Source organism: Anas acuta, chromosome 1 (assembly GCF_963932015.1).
Source record: "Anas acuta chromosome 1, bAnaAcu1.1, whole genome shotgun sequence".
NCBI lineage: Eukaryota > Metazoa > Chordata > Aves > Anseriformes > Anatidae > Anas > Anas acuta.
The window spans coordinates 115466665-115488102 of NC_088979.1; positions in this window are offsets into that span (position 1 = coordinate 115466665).

Consider the following 21438-nt stretch of genomic DNA (forward strand, 5'->3'; position numbering starts at 1 on the left):
ATGTTGAAAATGCCTAAGGAGCAGAAGAACTTGCTTCCACTTGTTCATTTGTAGGAGAGCTATGTGTCAGGAACACGAGGAGGTTGTGAAAAAAGCAAATGTCATTTTAAACAAGAGCCGTTTCTCTTGAGAGAAAGAAATAGGGAACAATTCTTGCTATTCAGAGAAAGAAATATTCAGATGGAAGAGGTACAAAGAAGAATTACAGATATAACCAAAGAATAAATTTTTGGTGAGAAGTGTAGAAGAGACTTGGAGTAGGAAGACTGAAAGGAGAATTATTTTTATACACTAAATTACTCAGACTAAAATCAAAGTTTACCCAAGAACAAATGGTAGAAGTTTTAAATGAGGACACTTGAGTTCAATGAACTCAAGGAATAGATGATTTTTTGATGGGAGTAAGAGGCACATGAAAACTGATTTTAACATACAGTCTTAAAGTGAAGGGGATCATGTAACACAGTGTTTGCACTAGCTGGGAATTGCACTTACTTAACTATGAAATCTTCCTTCCAGTCCTGTATGTTACACCTTTAGAAGAGGCTGTGATCCAAATTTGCAACTTAAAAAGAGCGGTTAGAGGACAAATTTCTCCAGTGCAGAAGCTCATTCCCTGGAAGTTTTTTTGTTTTAATTTTAGCCACAAAAATTTAATCTGACACAGGCTTGACAATCAGGAGATGCCCATGACTTTCTCTTGCATTGGCCACCCCTTGTCCAAGAAGTGTAGAAAATAGGAAGCAATGCCATCCTGTGCAGGTCCATGGTTGGCTGTGACCTGTGACCGTCACCCGCCTCGGTACACATACCCTTAAATCTTCCAGGAAGGAGAAAACCTATGAGCACAGCGATGGGGTTGGATGTGCATTTGCCTCTGGTAATAGGTTTTCTCCTGTTTTACATTCACAACATCTCTGTGCAGCTGGCAAAGGCAGGCTTGAGGCACAGGCTACAAACATATCTTGTGATAGACTTAATCTAGCTTGTGTAAATCAGAGGAAGTGTGAAGATGTAGCAGCATAGACTCCAGTGGGACTGCGGCAATCTTGACAGGGATCGGGGGTACATGTACTCCAGTTTAATCAACGCCAGCAAAGCGTGCTTCCCACGCTGCCATTTTTATAATACACATATCCTCCAAAGCTAATAATCCTTTCTATCCAGAGGATTCCTCATCTAGTTATACACCACAGTTTAATTTGTACTAGATACTGAATGAAAACAAGCAGGGAGCTGAGTGCTAGCCTCTCTGGGTTTCTATATCCTAATATAGACACATTTCATTACTTTTATCCAACTTATCAGGGTCTTTCTCAGTCCACTGATGGTCTCCGTTATTCACATATGTGAAACTGGCAGGAGTGATATATTAGATAAAGACTGTTTATGATGGCCCAACTGAGACAGTGTTTAAGTGCTTCCTGGTCAAAACACTGCAGTAATTCTAGATGCAGAAAGAGTATTTTTTTTCCCAATATGTTTTCTAATCCTCTCTCAATTCTTTAATGACCCAACTGGTTATATAAACATGGAAAACCATTTCAGCAAACGTCCTTCAGGGAAGTTTAACAGATCTGGGAAGTAGTATTTCACAAAAATCATCACTGTTATTGATGCAGGCAGTGGTAACGCAGATATGATTTGAAATTTGACAAAACACACATGAAATAGGCTATAAATGAAAAAGGTTAAGCTTTCAGTATCAAGACAGAATATGAGAACAAAATCAACAACACTTCTTTTGCAGAATTAAATAATTTTGTGCGAGATGGTTCTGTTTCATAGTGACTAGCCTCCTTCAGGATGTCGAAATACAATGATACTTCTAACTTCATAATATGAAGTTCCTCATACATCATTAAAAAATAAAAATAAAAATCTATACTCCCCTTAACCCACTCATGTTAATTCAAAATCACCTTTAGCAGCTGCTTCTGGCAGGGAAATGCTGAAACATACATGAGCAGGTTTGTAGATAATAGATAATCTGCTATCCTCCTTTTAAATCGTTTGTGAGGCCCCAGATGGCCCCATTCCCATCAAGAAATGCTGGCCTAAATCCATGGAGCACTGTAGCTGCTTTGCACCAAGTTAGTAATACGAAGCATCAAGCTGGGTTTATCACCTGAGGAACAGACATAGGCTGCCATTTTTATGGTCAAAGAATGGGGGTTGCAGCAAGAAGGATTTCCTTTGAGTTATGGTATGTGCCTCACAAGATCTGTTGTCATGGTTGAAATTCATCACCCTTGAACTTGAATCTTAGAATTGCTTTTGCCTCAAAACCAAACCAACAGCTACTAGAATGGTGCAGTACTGCTTTGATTCTTCTCATGTTCAGGAGGCAGCATCAACTGCCTTTTGGGGTCATGTTACCCAGCAGGACATATAAAATATTCTTCATATGTGAATGCAAATTTATTGGCCAATTTGAAAAAAATAACTTTGTGTGTGTGTGTGTGTGTGTGTGTGTGTGCTGCCAGCCTTTCTGCCATTGCTATACCACAGCAAAAGGGGAACCGACTTTTATCTCCTAATGCTAGTATCCAAAAAAACAAGGTTGTAGGCTCAGTTGTCAATGGCAACAGCAATATCATTGTCTAGCTTCTAATTAATAGCATAGAGTGAGTGCAATTATCAGTAAGTTTATGCTTCCACAAATAGAAGTTCTGGTTCCTTTCTGCACAAATATTATGCAGCACACAACCTAATCCAACTGTCCAGAATGGGGTTTACCTGTGAAGTTTGTAGCAGATGAGTCACAATTTCGATGTTCAAGACTCTCCCTAAAGATAGACAGAAAAGACTTACACACACTGAAATTATTTTTAGTTGGGTTTCATCAAAGTTGTAGATTTCCAAATGGCAAATTCTAAGACAAATTTTTATCCCCACCCTATTGTATTCATGGCCTGGCTAGATAGGTCCACAGCTGCTATTCTTGCAGCTAAGCTCCTGCTGGGAAATGCCCTGGAGAAGTTTTTCTTTTCATTGATTAAAGATAGCTCTCACTCTGCTACTTCCTCTAGATAACTCAAGTTGGCCATCTGAAATACCCTGCTGACTGCTATTTGACTCTTTTTGTTCACTGTTTTATACATAGGTCTTACAGGTCTTCAGAAGCCAGAGCTTCCATGCAGCCAGCCACTCATTCAAGTCACCTGAGCAGGTTCACACAGAAATGAGAACCTCACTCTTTGCATGTGGAGGCTGAGCAACAGCTTTCACTTAAACATTTAGCTAAATGTTACCTACATTTCTCCATTCTTTGCATATCTCACCTTCCCTGTTTCCCTGCCTGCGCATACAAGGAGTTTTAGGATCATAGGAATGAATGTTAGTAACTCCAGCAACAAATTGCATTGGTATGTAAATTATACTTCCCTACTACTCCATTATTGCACCTCCAGAAAGTTATACTTTGCTCTTATATATATAAGTGATATATATATATATTTATATATATATATGTTATAACAAGGTACTATCCTAATATATAGAGTATGAATTAAAGCAAGGATGAACACCTTTTATTTGGGGAACAAAACCAGTTCACATTCTATTTCTTTCTTTTCTCTCAGAGGGAGGAAAGGTTCAGACTATGACCATGCTGGGAGGGGTGAGACCTTCTGAAGGATTTCTGGTTGTAGCCAAAGCGTTTTCTGGTCAGCCAGGTGAGGAACAGAAAAGCTTCCCCAAACCTTTAGTTTCCTTCTGGGCAAGTAAGCACAACATATGATTCTAATATCTCAAACTCAATCTTAAAACCAAGAATATTGACCTTGCACCTCTGTTTAGAAGGCTGCTCCATTGCTCTAACAGAAACCTTCTTCCACTTTTCAGCCTATATTTATTCATGACCCTCTTACAGCTGTTTCCTCTTGCATCAGCATTGTCCTCTACCTTAAATCTCTCTTTTCCTTTGTAGAGTTTACCTCCCTAATGCATTTATAGATAGCAATCATATCCTATTCTCAGCCTTCTCTCCGTTCGTCATAATAATACTAAGCATTTATATAGCATTTTTTATGTCTGAAGTTCTGCAGAGAAGTTATGAGTTTCTTCTTACCAAGAAGATAGACAGATAAGCAATATGAGTGTTTTCATTTTGGGCTCTCTGTGCACATGTGTGATGAGATCATTCAGGCAGAAAGCTGAAGCTTTCACACTGCAGAGAAGCATCACATTACAGCCAGGAGAAGAGTCAGAATTCTCAAGCACCAAACACCATCCAGACAACAGCCTGGACTGAAGCTTGTTTCAGGCTCATTTTGCTTTGCATCAGTTTTCCACTTTTCCTAAAACTAGTGTTTTTTTTTAATAATCCATAATCTGACCTATTAAATAAGTGATATATTAGTAGGAACAAAGTTATTAAATTTGCTAGTAACATATACAAGAAAAAATACTTTATTTTTGTATGATATTTCAACACTCTGGATGGACTATTGTTCACCAATCCAAGGGTCACAGCTGAGCATGCAATGTTCTGAAAATCTTGGAGGATCTGATATTTAGACATTTTTTAAATGTGATAATAATAGCCTAGCATCTTGAAAAATAGAAGAATATACCTGGTGATATTGGAAGAATATATATTTAAAAGTAAAGAAGAAATATGTCCAAGTCTTCCAAGAAAATCTTACAAACATGAAAATCTAGCAGAATCTTTGGCTCATTTACAAATACAAAACAGGGAATATGTAAATCTTCAGTGCTCAAAGAGCTGAAAAAAAGAAAGCAAGGAATCAGATCTTATAGAGACAAAAGACAAAAGCTGAGCTTTCTGTTTCAAAAGTTATCCAATTCATGTAAACACAACCCAGTGAATTTTCATTCAATAAGAGTCCAAGCAAAATCAAAGTGTTACACATCAATTGCTCTGTAAAAGGGAATTTCAAATATCTGGATATCCTCATATCTGATTAAAAAAAAAAAAAAAAAAAAAAAAGACAAATTAAATCAATGGATAAGTATCACCCTTCTAACAAAGTCCCATTTTACGCTCTAGATGATTTCCAGTAGGCAGGTTTCATTGCCTTCTCATGAAAACTGCAAAACAACACAAAAACCTGACTATGTCAACAGAAACGTTGATCACCATTACTGTATGTGTTTTAATGTGTTCTCCATCTTTTTCTAGTGATGAAAGTCAGTGGGGGAGGAAAGAAGGGTTCTAAATTGGATAAGATGCAATGTACCTTATATGAATTACAGCATCATTTTAAAAGTAAGGAAGACCAGATAAATCACTGTCTCACTTGAGATTTAAGAGGTAGGCAATAACTCAACTTCCTCAGTAGCCACAACTACTCTCAAGTTGCAGCAGGAGTTCCAGCTACTGCTTCCAGCACCCATCTTCAAAACTGTAAAACAAAATCATGGCAGCAAGCAGTGCTGCAACTCTTCCCAAGCCCCACCAAGGCAGCAAGCACTAGTAATTACAAGTGAGCTCAGAAGGGACTCCTTAAGGCCAAAACACAGTAATGGCTTTTAAACCTATCTGTGTGTCAAAAACAAACGTGGCCAGCAATGTTGTCTACCACCCTATTTTTTTCCCTAGACCCTGAAGCATCCCAGAGTCAAGCCCTACGGCCAGGCCTGATACTTCTCTAGGCTTCCTTACACCTGTTAATTACAAAAAGCAACCCATATGCCAAGCCTATGACTGTACCTAAAGCATGTTGTCATTTTCACCAAGAATACCAGAGAAGGTGTGACAAATCAGCAGTTAGCCGAATACATGTTGTACTAGCTAGCAGGCTCTTCTGCAAGCCCAGCCAAGAAAATTCCAGAAACAGGTCAAAAAGTAAGTCCTGTTGACCACAGAAGTACCTAGATATACCAGACTTGTAGTAAGGAAACTTCTTCACTCACTCTTCATCAAACTAACAAAAGACAATAGAGTTTATTCTGTTAAATGATAAGGACATTATCAAACAACAAACAGTAGAAAATGACCGCATGATGTAAATAGGTTTAAATTAAGGGTGGGACAATCTTGGTTTCTAATTACAGCCTGTCATTTTGAGCAGGTCAGCTTTCAGATCTGCCTATTAAAGCCAACTGAACTGAAGGTTGCAGGGACCTAAATGCAATACAAATTTTCCAATTCAAGCTGACAAAATCCTATCTGATATATGCATTCTAAATGAGGAGAAAAACTTCATAACCCTGCTGGACAGACATCTGCATTATCAGCATAGTGAGGATGCCTACAGAGATGAAGACTGACCAGCAAAGAAAACCGCCTCTTAACTTTATCCTAAGACAACAGTAATCAATAGTTTGCTATCAAAATGGAAAAATGTATTGAGTGCAGTTCCGCAGCTCTGTCCTCAGTATGAGACCATTCAATATTTTCATTAATGATGTGGATGATGGAATATAGCATATGCTTATTAAATTTATAGACAACCATTAAAGCCGTGAGGACATGCAGGACAGGACTGAAATTCAAATTGCACTGGCAAATTGGATAAAAGAGTTTGTAAAAATGTTCTTTGATTCAACTGGGAGAACAAGTGTGAGGCACAACACAGGCAGGAGCAATCAGTTTGCACTAATACAAGATGGAAACAACAGATCAAGTAGCAATTCAACATAAAAGGGTATGATGATTATAGGGGATTATAAACTGCATGCATTTCAGTAATGTGAGACTAACAAAAGACACAAAGACGCAGGAAGTACCACAACATATAAGCAGAACAATAGTCTGTGAAATACATGAAGTAGGGCACTCTTGGTGCTGTGTAAAGTCTTTAAGTACTGTGTGTAACATGGGTACTTCAGGAGAGGCTAGACCACAATGCAAGGAGAAACAATTGGAATGGTCAAAGGTCTAAAATGTATGACCTGAAAAAAAAAAAAAAAAAAGAGAGAGAGAGAAGACATGATGACAGTTACTGAAGGGATATATAAAGGATAAATCAAGAACTGTCATAAGGAAAGTGTTCAAAGAAAAAGTGCACAGTACTTTTTTTTATATATATTATTATGCTTGATACATAAATGGTAAAGAGAAGCAGAAAAGAGCAAGGTCATTAGACACTGAGGATGGGATCGATATTAAGCATAACCTTGGTAGGATCCATAAACTAAACAAGCACTTTAGCATGTTTTCACTATAGACAACAGGACAGAATACTCAAATGTTGTAGAATATAGGCACAAAAAATGGGTTACTATAAAACAGAGGCTGAAGTGAGGTAGAAGACAAAGTTGAAAGACCCTAACTCACACAACTGATGGGTCCAAGTCACAACTATCCAAAAACTCTAGGAGAACTGTCATGAAATATATTGTGGTAGCAGTAGCTAATATACTAACTGCACTTAAGGAAGAGTAAAAAATAATAAATTCCAGTGACATACCCGAATCAATTTTGAAAGAAACAATAATCAAAGATACAGAAGTAAGGGAAAACAGTGAAAAAAAAAAAATCAAAATAGATTAACCTGAATGGCTTGGACTAACCTAAGAATTACTTTCACTACAGTATATTTGAGCTCTAGAAGCACATCTTTTATATCACAACATGAGCACAACAAAAATTAGTATGGCTACTAGCATGGGACTTACAGGAGGTAAATATGGGTATTCTCCAAGACCAATTTTGTAGCCAGTCTTATTCAGCAATATTTTTGTTAGTGGACTCAGAGAAGAAAAAAAGAAAAAAAAAAAGTATGAAAGCAGTTAAGTAATAGCCTTATGAGCATTGTCATGCAAAAACCATGGAAAATAGCAAAGAATTAGGTAGAAGAGAAGGGATGAAATACTGCAGTATAAGGAAGTTAGCAGTATTTGAGAAATGCAGGTAGTAGATGGGAGGGCATCAGTTTGAGGAGGAAGAGGACAAGTGAAATATCTGACCACAACTGATATTAATCAATAGTAATTGCAGAAAGCAAAGAGAACCACTAAAAACATGCCATTGGGCACACCTGAAATATCCTTTGCAGCCCCACCAGGCATTCCCAGTGATCCATGTTCTTAAAAATAAATAAATAAATATATATATAAATAAATAAAAGATTAATTTGTGCTACTTAAACTGAAGCAGGTGCACAAAATGGATTCTAGAATGATCAGGGAAATAGAAAGCTTATCTGAAAAGAAGAACAACTGTTTAACAAATGAAGGCTAAGAGAGAATATAATTGTTCTCTATAAACATATCAAAGAGGTAAACACCAGGGAAGGAGAAGAGTTATTTAAGCTATAGGCCAGCACTGGCACAAGAACAAACAGGTAGAAACTGGACATAAATAATGTTAGACTGGCAGCATAATTTCTAACCATGAGAGGAATGAAATTCTGGAGAAGTAGTAAGGAGCAGGAAATCTAACTATCTTACAGTGATGTTTTATTGGTTTGCAGAGATAACACGTAAGGGGGCTACCTGGGACTGCAGAAGGACTTCAATAGCAGAGATCCTTTCAATCTTGTATGTCATAAGAACTAGAGAGGTCTCTCCAGAATAGATTGAACATGCATGTATAAATCAGATATGCTCATCACAGAAGAGTATCTTTTAACATACACATATTGCGTGTTACTAACAACCATATTGAGAGGGCCTCCAGGACTCTGCTGTGATAAGACTTGTAGGAGAAAACTCTAACAGGGAACTTTCCTCTAAAAAGTATGAAGACCCCTGCACTGTAAACATTACAAAAAAAAAAAAAAAAAAAAAAAAAAAAGGATTTTGATGATCTGTTCAGGTTGAATCTTACCATTTCTATTCCATAATTACTACTTAAACAAAACCTGTAAAATAAAATAAAATCTTTTGCAATGCAGACCTTTTACATGCATAAGTTCTTCCAGAAGAAGCACATAGCACATACAAAGGCACATTGCAACAATTAGAACTGATCAAATAAAAAATAAAATGAAAGAAAATATAAAATCATTCTGAAGATTTTTCTGTATCTTAAGGTGTGTTTTGGACCAATTTATGTTTATAAAGCTACTACATAAAATGCATTGCTTGTAATGAAATCTTATGAAAAAATCTCACTATATATAAAATGCTATAAACATTTCATCTACTAAAGTCTCTTTTTATAAAGTATTTTTATTTGAGTAATAGAATTCGTGAAGTTTGATGAAATATTCCATTAAAATTACAGTCAAATGATTGAGAAGTAATACATTAATTGAGAAAAATAAATTTGTAAAAGCTGATAATTTATTAGCTGTCAAATGATTTTTTTGATAAAAATTATATTTTAGTTAGAATTTACCAAGACCTGACACACATTATCTACTCGAAAGTGCTATCTCACAGCACTTCGCCAAGGAGAACAGCTATAAGTCCTTTATTATGTTAGGAACAGGGGAGTGAGAACAAGAAGATAATTTGCCCAAAGGAAAAACAGTGCATCATCAAAATATTGGATCTCAAGCTGCCATTCTCCAAACACCATCTCTGTTTCACAAATGGAGAACAATTTATTTCTGAAAGTACACATACAAATATATGAAAAATCGTAAAAATTATTTTGTGGCTGCATAAAAAAGTGTTGTATATATTTCTTCAAATTATGGAGCTTTCGACAGTTTTCCTTACCAAAGAATAAATTCTATTTCCTTAGGAGTGACACGGGTGTTATGACTGTGAGAAATGCTGTGAAATTAAGTTTCACTTCAGGATATGACTCTATCAAACCCAAAAATTCACAGTAGACATCATCTCTGCAGAGCAGATTTGTACAAGACTCCAGAAATTATGAGAATTCTGGTCAAGTGCCGTGTTAAAACATAAAATTTCCTCCTGGGCAGAAGGATGGCATATGGTCAATGAATCACTTTGGTTCTCAAAATATAGCCTAAGTCTTAAATGTTGCAAAAGCTTACTTCTGGCTTCCTGCCTGGGGGAGACAGCTACTATAATGACTTTCACAATGCTGGGTGGGTCCTCTATACTGGGGTGAACTGAAAGTGACGTTCAACCACATTTTGCTTGGTTTCAGGCAGAAGTCAGCATACATCACATAGCTTTCCACTGAAATAAGCTGAGATGTCTGAAACCTCCTTCTAACCTGCTAGAAGATATCAAAGTGTCAGAAAGCCTTATCTGAATTCAAGGTTTATAATTGAACTTAAATCCACAATACTAAAAAAAAAAAAAAAAAAAAAAAAAAAAGCACTAAATAAACATTATGATATTTTTTTTTTAATTGCCACTGACATGACAAAAATAAATCTCAACAGACCAGTGCTTGGACCCTGGATTTAAGGGAGCTTTAATGTTATATTACTTGTTAACAACATGTTGTTACCTTTAAATGCTATCATAAAAAAAAAAAATAAAATTAAGCCGTCAAACAACCATTCTCCAGTGTGTTACAGCTAATGCATGCACAAAGAAAGGAACCCTTTTATTTAAAGGACTGAAGCAAGAATCGGAAGATCTGAGAATGCCTATAATAGAAAGAATCAAACGGATTCAACAACTGATGCCCCTACTAGTCAGAAGGGAGATACCTGGTTTATATACCAAAGAGCTTTTAACACCATGACAGGTTTGTATTTAAAAGTCCTGAGAGGGATAATATGTCTATTTTGAAGATTACAATTAGGAATTGTTTTTTTGTTGTTTTCTATTTTGAACTATTTACTCAGTACAGGGTGACCTGTCTAAAAAAGTGTTAAATTATTTATGGTACTTCAAACTTCACTTGTGCCTCAGTACTAAAACTAATGCCTAGTGCTTGTGACTAATATTAAGTATATATGTTCAAAATCAGCATTTCTGAAAAATTCTTCAACTCTGATCTTCCCTTGGATCCTGATTTCCCATATAACCTTGATCAAATGAAGCAAGCTATACAAAACCTCCAAAAATCTTTTCCAACAGCAGCAAAGCAGACTAGCTTGATGTACACAGAATGCAACAGTCATCAGTTTCATGACTGATTTCCATGTGCAAATGGAATGTTATGGGTTGGGGATATTTTACTGCAAGATAGATTATTTTTTTTCCTTCCGTTGTGATTCCTAAAACTAAAAGGTGAGCTATGAAGGAAATGCAAAACCTACAACATTCCAATATGAAGACCAACATTGTTCAGCTTCTGTGGTTATCTCTTGCTCATGAAAGGTGTTCAGAATTTCCTGCTGTGAAACTTTTTGGTATCACAGTACAGTGTGCATGCTCAAATTCTGCACATGCATCCAGGGACTGGAGTAAGGGAGTAATTTAAGTAAAGCATTTCAACTTCATTCAGACTTTCCTTGCTTTGGTGAGTTTCAATCACAGAATTAGTGTTGTTTATAGTAGCTTTTGCGTACTGTAAGAGTCTAAGGGCTCCAGCCATCAGAATAAGGTCAAATACACACAAAACCTTTGAAATCCAGAACTCAACAGACCTATATATATATATACATATATATATATATATACATATATATGTATATATATAAATCCTACTCAGTTCAAAATGTTAATCTTTCTCCATAATCCACACTTTGTTGTCCTTCTGTAAAACACTGCCACTGACATATCCATAAAAAGATGTAGATATGAAGTGCAGCATAATGAACTTCCAGAAATTAAGCCATTTAACAAAAAGAAAGCCCAGATAAGTACTTCTACATTATACATTTGTGACTTAGTTTGCTAATTAAAATGGATAATAAATATGTTCACATGAAAGGCATCCCATATGATTTTCCGTCTCAACTCAGTGACTTCTATTTGTTCAGTGCTCTAAAGCAAAATCATATTTATCACAACTAATTATCCAGATAATTCCTTGAAATGGTCCTTTCGTTTAATTATCCTCTAACTTGGGGTCTTCCATAGCTAATAAGAAGCTAGCCTGAGAAACAGACAATAACTTGCAATCTATACTTATCTAAGCTGATCAGCTATAAAGCTTTGGAAAGGAAACATTTTATTCTGTGACTGGGTACCTCAAAAAGAGGCCCACTGTGCAAGCATTTCAAAAACATCATTTCCAGTAGTTTTGGGGTGTTTGTTTCAATATTTCTTAATCATTGATTTTCCTGGCAGTTGCTTTCTTATATTTGATGCCGCATTTTCTACTTATGCAGACCAACAAATTTTCTATACAGATAGGATAGATTTACAGGGCTCATGTTCTGTGTAGGGCACAGAATGTTACATAAACAGCATTTTAGTCTGATTAATGTGTTTCTGCACCACATGAAGAACACCTTGCTTGGCTCCTGTTTCTATTACCTTAGTCAGTCCCTTTACGTAAGTTAATCTCACCCGTTTGTCTCAGGGTGAGTATTTTCTTTATTTATCCTCTTTTCCTTGATTTATTTCTCTCAAAACATACTAGGCCTGCACTTTTACCAGTCACAGGAGATTACCATGGGGATGCAAATACAACCTACTGAAAGCATGAAAGAAGACATCTTTGGACAGAGATGTGAAGCTGCACACGTTAACCAGCAGGAAAATTGTGGGGGTCCTCAGCTGCTCCCCAAAATAGGGCAGAGCAGGGAAGGTGGGATGGAAATCACAGAAGAGACTTCAGGCGACCCACTGCAACAAGCATAAAGCCTAAGGCACCTAAGAGCAGGACCATCTAAGCCACTTCTTCACTGCTACAGGCTGATCATATGGCGCATAAAACCTGGGACAACTAAGTCCCAGGTTCCACCATGCATTGTAATAAGATCATAATGAGCTTAGGAACATCTATAGATCTTGGTTCTGTCACTTCACACCCCTCCCAATACTCCAAAACAGCATTTTTGCCCCATTCTTCTATTTCTTCCCTAAAGTCAAGCTGCTTTTATACAGGTTCTCAGCCTGCACAGTAACATAAGGGTAAATCCAGCACAGCCACAGGAGATATTCCAGCTTTATGTAAGCAGAAACAAGAGGAAACCTTCACTTCTCCTACTAAAATCTTCTGTGTCAAGTGATTTTATCAGTCTAAAGCTTCCTAGTTGGAAAGTGAAGCCCATGTGTTTATTGGAAAGCCATAGATATACTACCAAGATATACTACCAGCTCAAATACTTTTTAAAGCCCTCCAACAAAAAGTATTTTAGATAGCCCCCCTCCCCATACTCATCCATGGCCTCATGATGATTCTGCTATTCAGTTGCAAGAGATCAAGACCAACCGGTGTGTAAATTAACTCTGTCGATGCTGTTCCAATATCACGCATGCTGTGCCACCATCCTACACTTAAAATCAATGGCACAAAAGGCTGCCATCAGGAGCAGAGCTGGTATGCCCCAGGCGGTCTGCCATGAAAATCCAGCACTAGTCAATTAAATACTGTTAGTTCAGTGCTTAGGTTTACAGCAGGAGTGCTGTTGATACAAAAACCAAAAGCAGCCACATCACTTTGTGCTCCGCAATAAAGCAGAGAAATGGCATGGGGTGAGGACTGATATCCTGACAGAAAGAGGACAAAGTCATACAGAACAGAAAAGCTACTGTCAGGCTCGTAAGAGCAGAGACAGCACTACAGGATCTTTTTACCCTCCTTACAGTAAAGAATGGGGGCTTTGATTGCTCTCTTCTCTTTACAGGTTCCCTTAACTTTCCTCGGGGTGCTATAGGAATAGAGGTATTTGTAGAGGAGGTGAGTGTAATACTTCTGTCAGAAAGCAGAGCAACCTGTTCAGTTTAGTATTTTTCCGCTGGACCAGCCTGCTAGTGAATATTTCCAGTTAGAGATTGCTATTTGTACCAAGTACAACAACACCTTGCTTTTAGGTTTTGCTCCTTCTCAACTCAAGACCATAGATCCTTTGTGGGCCACAGGCTTGCTCACCATATTCCCTCACTGCTTCCTACAAGGACTCCAGCTAGTTTCTGAAAAGGGGAGTAAAACCTGTGGTTTTACTTCCAAGAAGGACATGTATTTTGTCCAACTACATCCTACAGCAAATATCCTTGACAGAAAATAAATAAATAAATAAATTAATAAAAAAATAAAAAATCAAGGCCTACCATCATCGCATGAACAGAAGATCATCATCAGCACCATGGTAGGCTGTCTCTAGCTCCAAAACGACCTATACCTTAGGCTAACAAAGTCAGCTGGGTCTCCAGTCTCTCCAGTGTGGATTCAAGGACATCGCAGGAGCTGTGACAACTGTAAGCACTTAATTGCCATCCTCTTCTCTTTAGCTACAACCACGAAGGAAAAAGAAACAGATTTCTAGCAAGACGGCCCATGTCAAATGAAGGTCTCGTAGAGCCAGGAACCGAGGGCCCGCTGCAGCATGGAAAGCCATCGTCTCACCCTTGTACGGGTATGAGACATGTTAAAATGCAGCTACCTGAAACACCAGAGCCTCTCCCCTCTTTTCTGGGAAATAAATTGCCCAAGAAGAGGCAGAGGGAAGGCTTGAATCTGCCTGGTTTTAGGAAACAAAGCAGCTGACAGGAGGAAGGGAAAAGGAGGAGGGAAAACACAAAGCCCCAGCCCTTAATCTAAGTCTTTGACTCACCACTACAAGGCCCAGCAACACAAGGGCTGAAAAAGTCTGTGGGAGTGATGGTGCCTTGACTTCCCCATTGGTCACCAGAGAGCCTTACAGAGGTGAACCAAGAGGTCTTTGCCTGCAATAGAGGCCAATGCTCACCCCGGTCCCACACTCTCAGCACTGCACCTTTCCTCAAAGTCTGATGCCTCCATAGAGGCAGTAACAAATCCCACCCAGTCATTTCTGATTTCAGGCATGGTGGAAACATTCAGTGGCATAACCTGAAATCTATGCTCCAGCCATTGCAGCAAACTGTAATGTTTACTTTCCAGTAAGGTTACAAATTTGAGCTCGTGTCAGACAAGGAACAGTCCTTGCTCATCGTTTTTGAGTAATCCACTGGCAAACAGTTTTGACCAGAAGAAAGCTCAAAGACAAACTGAAAGACCTATTTCACCTTTGATTCAGGACTTCCACAAATGTTCCATATATTCCACTATACAATGTATTTTCCACACACCCACCTCCATATGCAAAACCAGATACCAACAGTGTTTCATGGGACAGCACCATGCTTCACAGACAAGCCTAAAAATGTAGTTCTTGATCTACAGTATATCACAGTAACTCTTTGCTCCAAGGAATTTTGTATCTAGAAACAATAAAATTAACCTACAGTAGGTTCACACAAGTGACTGTTGCTTTCCTATGCTTAAAAAAATATTTATTCCGAAATTCTCTACCTGACTTGACCAGCTAATCCTAACTTTTGTTGCACAAAGCTTTCTTATACCTCTAAAACAATTCAGTGAAGTCACTGCTTTGTCACTCCATAAAGGTTAGTAACAAATATAGACATAAGATGTGTCCATATGTTTCTGCAGTCACCAGTATTATTCATTCCCAGCAGGAAATGTTTTTTCCTCCCTAAAAGAAACAAGCACAAACTACATGCAAGAGTTTTCTAGATAAAGGAGAATCTTTTCTACTGTATAAAAACAGATGATGTTTCACCAAGGTTTTGCAATAGGAACAAAAGGAAATTGCAGAAAACAAACATCATACTGAGGCCATACCTTGCCTACTTGTATCATTTCATTTCTTCAGTATAGCATTAAGATTGCAGGCAAGAGGAGCTCTTTTTACATTTAACACGAGCTTGCCACACTGGTAGGAGTAACTACTCATACATTTGCCATCAGGTGTAGTGCTGTTGTACAGCACACATACAGCAAAGCTTACAGCCAGCTCCAGGGCTCAGGCAGGTGCAGCACACACTCCCCTCCTGATAGGCCGGAGCTGCAAAGAGCATACTACATTGCTCCTCCAAATGCTTCATTAGCCCTCTATTCAACTCAGAAGTCATCTCAGGATGTAGCCACTTTGTAAAGCTCTCAGCCATTTGCTTGTGAGCTCTCCTTTGTACCAGAGCTCTCCATCAGACGTGAAAACCTGGAAGATGCTCATGGGGGGGAGTCTTACTGGAAGAGCTCAGTTTGGAGCTTTCTCTGACAAAACTTTCAGCGTTTGAGCAGGTTCTTTAGGTCAGAAGGCATACAGAGGAGCCTACCATGTGTTCCTACCTGGGAGGAAAAAGCCTCTCAGCAACGCTGGGTGACCAGCCACTTTGCACGCTGCTGCCATGTACATTTTTCTCCATAATCTGCATGCATTCTGTAAATCGAACTGTATAAAAATAGCACATGTGTAAGTAAAAACATCATGCTCATTTTAATTTTTTCTTTGCACAAGGTAGTTACTCCACCACAATGAATTAATTTGCTAATACATTTTCCCTTCAGGCCTGAACGTTTCCTTGGTAGAATTAGTTATTGAAATTGCTCAGACACCCCATCCTCAGAGTTGGTCAAGACCAGGCTGGATGAGGCAGTGGGCAACCTGATCTAGGGGATGGCATCCCTGCCCATGCAGGGGGGTTGGAACTAGGTGATCTCTAAAGGCCCTTCCAACCCAAGCCATTCTATGATTCTGTGACAGATATTTTAAGCCACACAGGCCAACATGTGCAAGGCCCTGATTTATTATTGTATGGTTTGGTACATCTTGAATTCTGCGTGTTTGTAAAATGGATGTACTGTGGATCTAACTTAGATATTTTGCTAGCTCACTGGCAATGAGGTTCTAGGTGTCACACACAATTTGCATAATTTTAGTTGATGCAGCATTTGCTGTTTCTATAATCACTTCAGAAACCACCAATTTCAGTGTAAACATGTCTGAGGAACCCTTCCTATTAGGCTGTGGAGACAAAAGACGTTTTCTTCTTTGCCAGTGAAAGAGAGGGAGGATGCATAGAACTATGCATGGTAGACAGGAAAAAATGCTGTTAATTCCTTCCACAGATAAGTTTATGTTGTTGTTGTTGTTGTTTTGGTTTTGTGTTTTTTGGGGGTTGGTTGGTTTTGTCTTTAGGCATGGCTCCGGGCTAATCCTATATTCTCCCTTTAATTTGATTTCTGAGATTGTAAAACTGTAAATCTAATACTGAATTGTAAATATAAAACTCTTCTCTTCTTACTCAGAGGGCTGAGAGGCAGATGACCCCAATAATATGTATCCAGAACAGCATGCAGCACAGTACCAAGCTGTGAATGAGTGACTTCAAGTAACGAGAAAAATTGCTTTAATACAGTCTGGTCCAAATGCATGCCAGTCTGATCCAGCTGACCTAGCAAGACATACATACTGGAATAGCAAGAAAAGCTAGACGAACCTTTAGCTTTTGTAGAAATAAGGAGAAAAATCAGCATTAAACACTTATCAAATTGCACCTCTCTGCAGTTATTTTGCTATTCTGAGCCTAGTAAGATATCTCACAATATGTCATAGATACAATGGCAGTGAGTTGAAAAATGCTTATGCTCCTTTACAAGGTTCACATTTGTATCAATAGACAATTATGTAAAAAGACAAGAAATGGACACTTTGCATTAGAGAGCACCTTTAGATCCACACCTCCTGGCAGGGCCCACCATTACTGTTTAATCTCACTTTGCATTGAACACACACACTCCAGCACATTCACAGAGTTGCCATCCAGCCAGTGGTCCGTTTGCAGAGTGACTGAGAGCTAAAAAACCCAGGTTGATTCTGGTTCTCAAAGCAGCAAAACCAAGCAGCAGATTAAGTCTGATCTGCCAGGATCACACCTGCACATCTCACCAGAAAACAGGGAGGAGAACTTCTTGGAACACCACGGCCATCTTTTACACAATTTGGAAAGAAACTGTTTCTCCTCACAGCATTCATGGCATTTCTTTAGAATTTAAGAAAAAAGGAAATATCCTACCTTGGCTAATTTTACACATGTAGACTCCATGATTTTGCAATGTACTGCTGTACAATGGATAAAATGCCTACTCCAAACCAAATTCCAGTAGTGCATTTGGATATGAGTTCAAAAACATACACTCGCTACTTATTCCCCTGGCATGCTGACTGCATATTCCTCCACAAGTTGTAGGGCACTAAATTTAATCAGAAAAAAATAAACACTGACTTGCTCATGTTGTATTCAAAATAAATTTGTCAATTTTCACATCAGTAGCAGCATGCGCCTTCTTTTTTCAGGTTTGCTTAAGCTACATTCCCATGGTTTCTGTGGACGTAAGAGCTTTGAGAAAATAATTCAGGATTAAAAATTCAGGATCGGTCTCAATACAATAAATCCACACTGGTCTCACAGAAGCATTGCGATGAAGGTAGTTTAACCTCAGACTCTTCCAATAACTGTTGTAGTTCCCCAGATATTTGGCCTTCTATATTCCACATGTGCTTCATTAATGGCTTACTACATCAAATACTTCCAGTGTACTTATTTCCTCTATGCTAAATGTTCAAGTCTGTTTACCCATGGAACTGTACTTTTGTTCAATACCTACTTTGACAATTTGCTTTCCATGAGTACAGAACCTGTAAAATACAACTTAACATTAAAAAAAGTCATCTTGATACCTGTGAATTTAGCCAGCTATGAGCATGATGTAACTCCTGATCAAAACTACTTCTTGTAACTCCTGATCAAAATGCTAACGAAAAACTTCAGCATCTTTTGATACATTTCATGATGTCTTAAAAGTTTAATGTAATTAGTTTCAAGTGTTTGTGATGTTTCTTCTACTGCTTGATGGACTTTTATTCTAGCAATGGTTTGACCTAATGTACTCAATTTTTCTCCCATCTTCTTGCAATCTCAAGCAAAAGTGTTCTGACATATTGTCCATTATACTCAACCAGACATGAACTGTGTCCAATGCTTGCTTATAGTTTTGCTGTTAAATCCAGCGCATCCTGGACCTCCTGCTGCTCTGAAAGCCAACAACTTATATTCCGCCATCTGGAGAATGTGAAACGCACTTAAAAATAATAATAATAATAATAATCTTTAATGGATCCAGATTCATTTTAATTACCTGTCCTCCAGCTCCAGTTGTCTTTGAGCTCACCTCTTTCAGAAAACCTTTAGCATATCCTAACTAATAGGCTGTTGTCATTCCTGGAACTGCTGACCCCCTCTCAGGGTGCATCCATAGCTGCTCTGCCTGCACCGGTGATGCAGGTGCCCAGATGCACACCCAAAGCTAGCTCAAAGGCGTGGATCCCACTACAAAGAGCCATTAGCAGCAAGGGCACACACTGCAAAACTTCCTCTGCTGGAAGAAAGACAGCCTGCAGTCTTTTTTATTTTGAAGCAATTTCAAGGTCTGTTTAGGAGATGTTTCACTGTTGATACTCAACAACATGAGGGAAGGAAGGAGAAATTTGAGAGGGACCCATGGCTGAGGAGGCCTTCAGGGAACTTTGTCATTTCACAACTGCTCACTAATATAGATGTCAACTCACATTTTTATCATGGGTCTCTTGTTTGCTTTCTTTGCATGATTAAGAAACAAAAGCTGATCTCTGACAAATTAAAAAAAAAAAAAAAGAGAGAGAGAATTTAAGCCCACAGTTTTATAAGGAAAAGATGGAAAACTGGTACTCAGGTACATTGTTGTAATGACACAAAAAACAGAAGACAGTTCAGTTGTGAAAATAAAAAATAATAAATACATAAATAAATAAATAAATAAATAAACAAATAAATAAACAAACTGGTTTCTTACAGATTCATTATCATACAAGCTCCAGTTGAAGTTTTTCCCACCTTTGTGACATTTGCACTCCTTCTTGTTTTTTCCCCTGGTCCATACACTCTCTAGAGTCTAATTAGGGTTGAGCTCAGAAGGAGCTTTTCCATCTCCTTATTCCCTTGCAAGTTGCAGGAAGTTAAATACCCCAACATCTCTGTGAAAGCTGATCAATAGTTTATTATGGAGGAAGGGACAAACAGCCACACAAATTCCTGCTCACCCAGAGCGTGACCATACTACTTTCATCTCCTATGAAAAGCAAGCTAAAAAAAAAAGAGCTGCTTCATTTGCTTTGAGCCTTATGATTGTCTCTAACTTGTGATTCCAGAGTGGATGAGGCTGGCATTCAAATGCAGCATTTTGAAAAACGCAAGTCAAAATTCAAAGGCGCTCCTATTGTCTCCGAGTAAGAAAGGAGGATACTGGGTGAAAGGGGATGCATGCCTGTTCAGCTGGGAAAGAGAAACAATTAACTTCTAGTCTTCGGCTATCTTTTTAATTGCTCATTAGACAGCTCATCTGTGTATACTTGCAATGGAAAAAAACATCCAAAGTATGTCACAAGCAGATGTGTGTGCCGCGCAGCAGTAACTCCTCACGGAGCTCTGCAAAATGATCTCAGGAGTGGAGCGAGGGAGGGAGGAGGGAGTATTGATCGACCGGGGAGTCCAATATGCTGAAGGAGATCCTTTTATGTTTTCCATAGCTGTAGATGAGACATTTAGATTACAAAAACCCAATAAGAGTAAACAGTGCAAGCAACTCCTTTGCATGCACTGCAGCAATTCAGAAACAGCTACTGCCTTTGCATGCTGAGAAGTGAAAAAGGACAGGTGCTCTCACGAGCAGAGGTGCCCAAATTTCATGGCTGCACATACAATCGCCTAGCCTGCCCACCCCCCCGAAGCTATACATCTCTACCCGAGCACACCTGAAAAGATAATGTCATGCCATAATACATTCATGATAAGCAGCTGTTAGGTGAGCTTGTCTCTGCCACTCTCCTGCTAGCTTCTTGCCATAAGCATGAATGCATGCGTTACTTTGCCTGCCTTCCCCTCCAGGAGCTATTTTATAAATTCTTCAATGTGCATTAGCCTATTGGTTTATTTATTAGAAGTCAAGAATGCATTTACAACATCCCTCTCTATGAAGCATTCTTTTAAGAGAGCTTCCATACTAATTAAGTTAAATGCGATAATGACACCCTGTTGATGGAACTGAAGCTAATGATAATGATGCCATACATTTAGTTGCTAAAACCTACTCAGTTAAATGAATGGGTCTATTGTTTGAACAGCACTGTGTCCCACAGCCTGGGAGAGCACAGGAGAGAAGAAAAAATATATGTTGCGATGCACTTGCTTTACAGGCCAATAAATAGGTTTGAAATGAACTACTCTGGCTTAGATGAACATGTGTCCAATCAATTACACTGTCCTGGTATACAGAGATACTTCGTAGTGGAAATATGGTGATTTCCAAAACTGGAATAATGAAAAATTGATGCCTTTTTAATCAAATGAATACACAGTTGTTCTGTCCAGAATATTCTTATTTGAATTGCTGTAGGTATTTGGAAGAAGGTATTTCTTCCAAGAATGTTTGAAAATCAATAATACTCCCCAACCTTTGCTGATCAGATGTCAGACCTTTTTCAGTCTGAAAATGTGCATTTAGGACTGACTGCAAAACAATGTGGGTAAAATCACAGTTCTTCACTAATTTTACAACCCAAGACTTTCCTGCTTATCTCCCCAAACTTGCTCCAACCAACACAACTTTCTTTTTCTTTTGCTGTTTTATACTAAGATTCACCTTTCTGAAATCATCTCTGGTTTACAACGAGT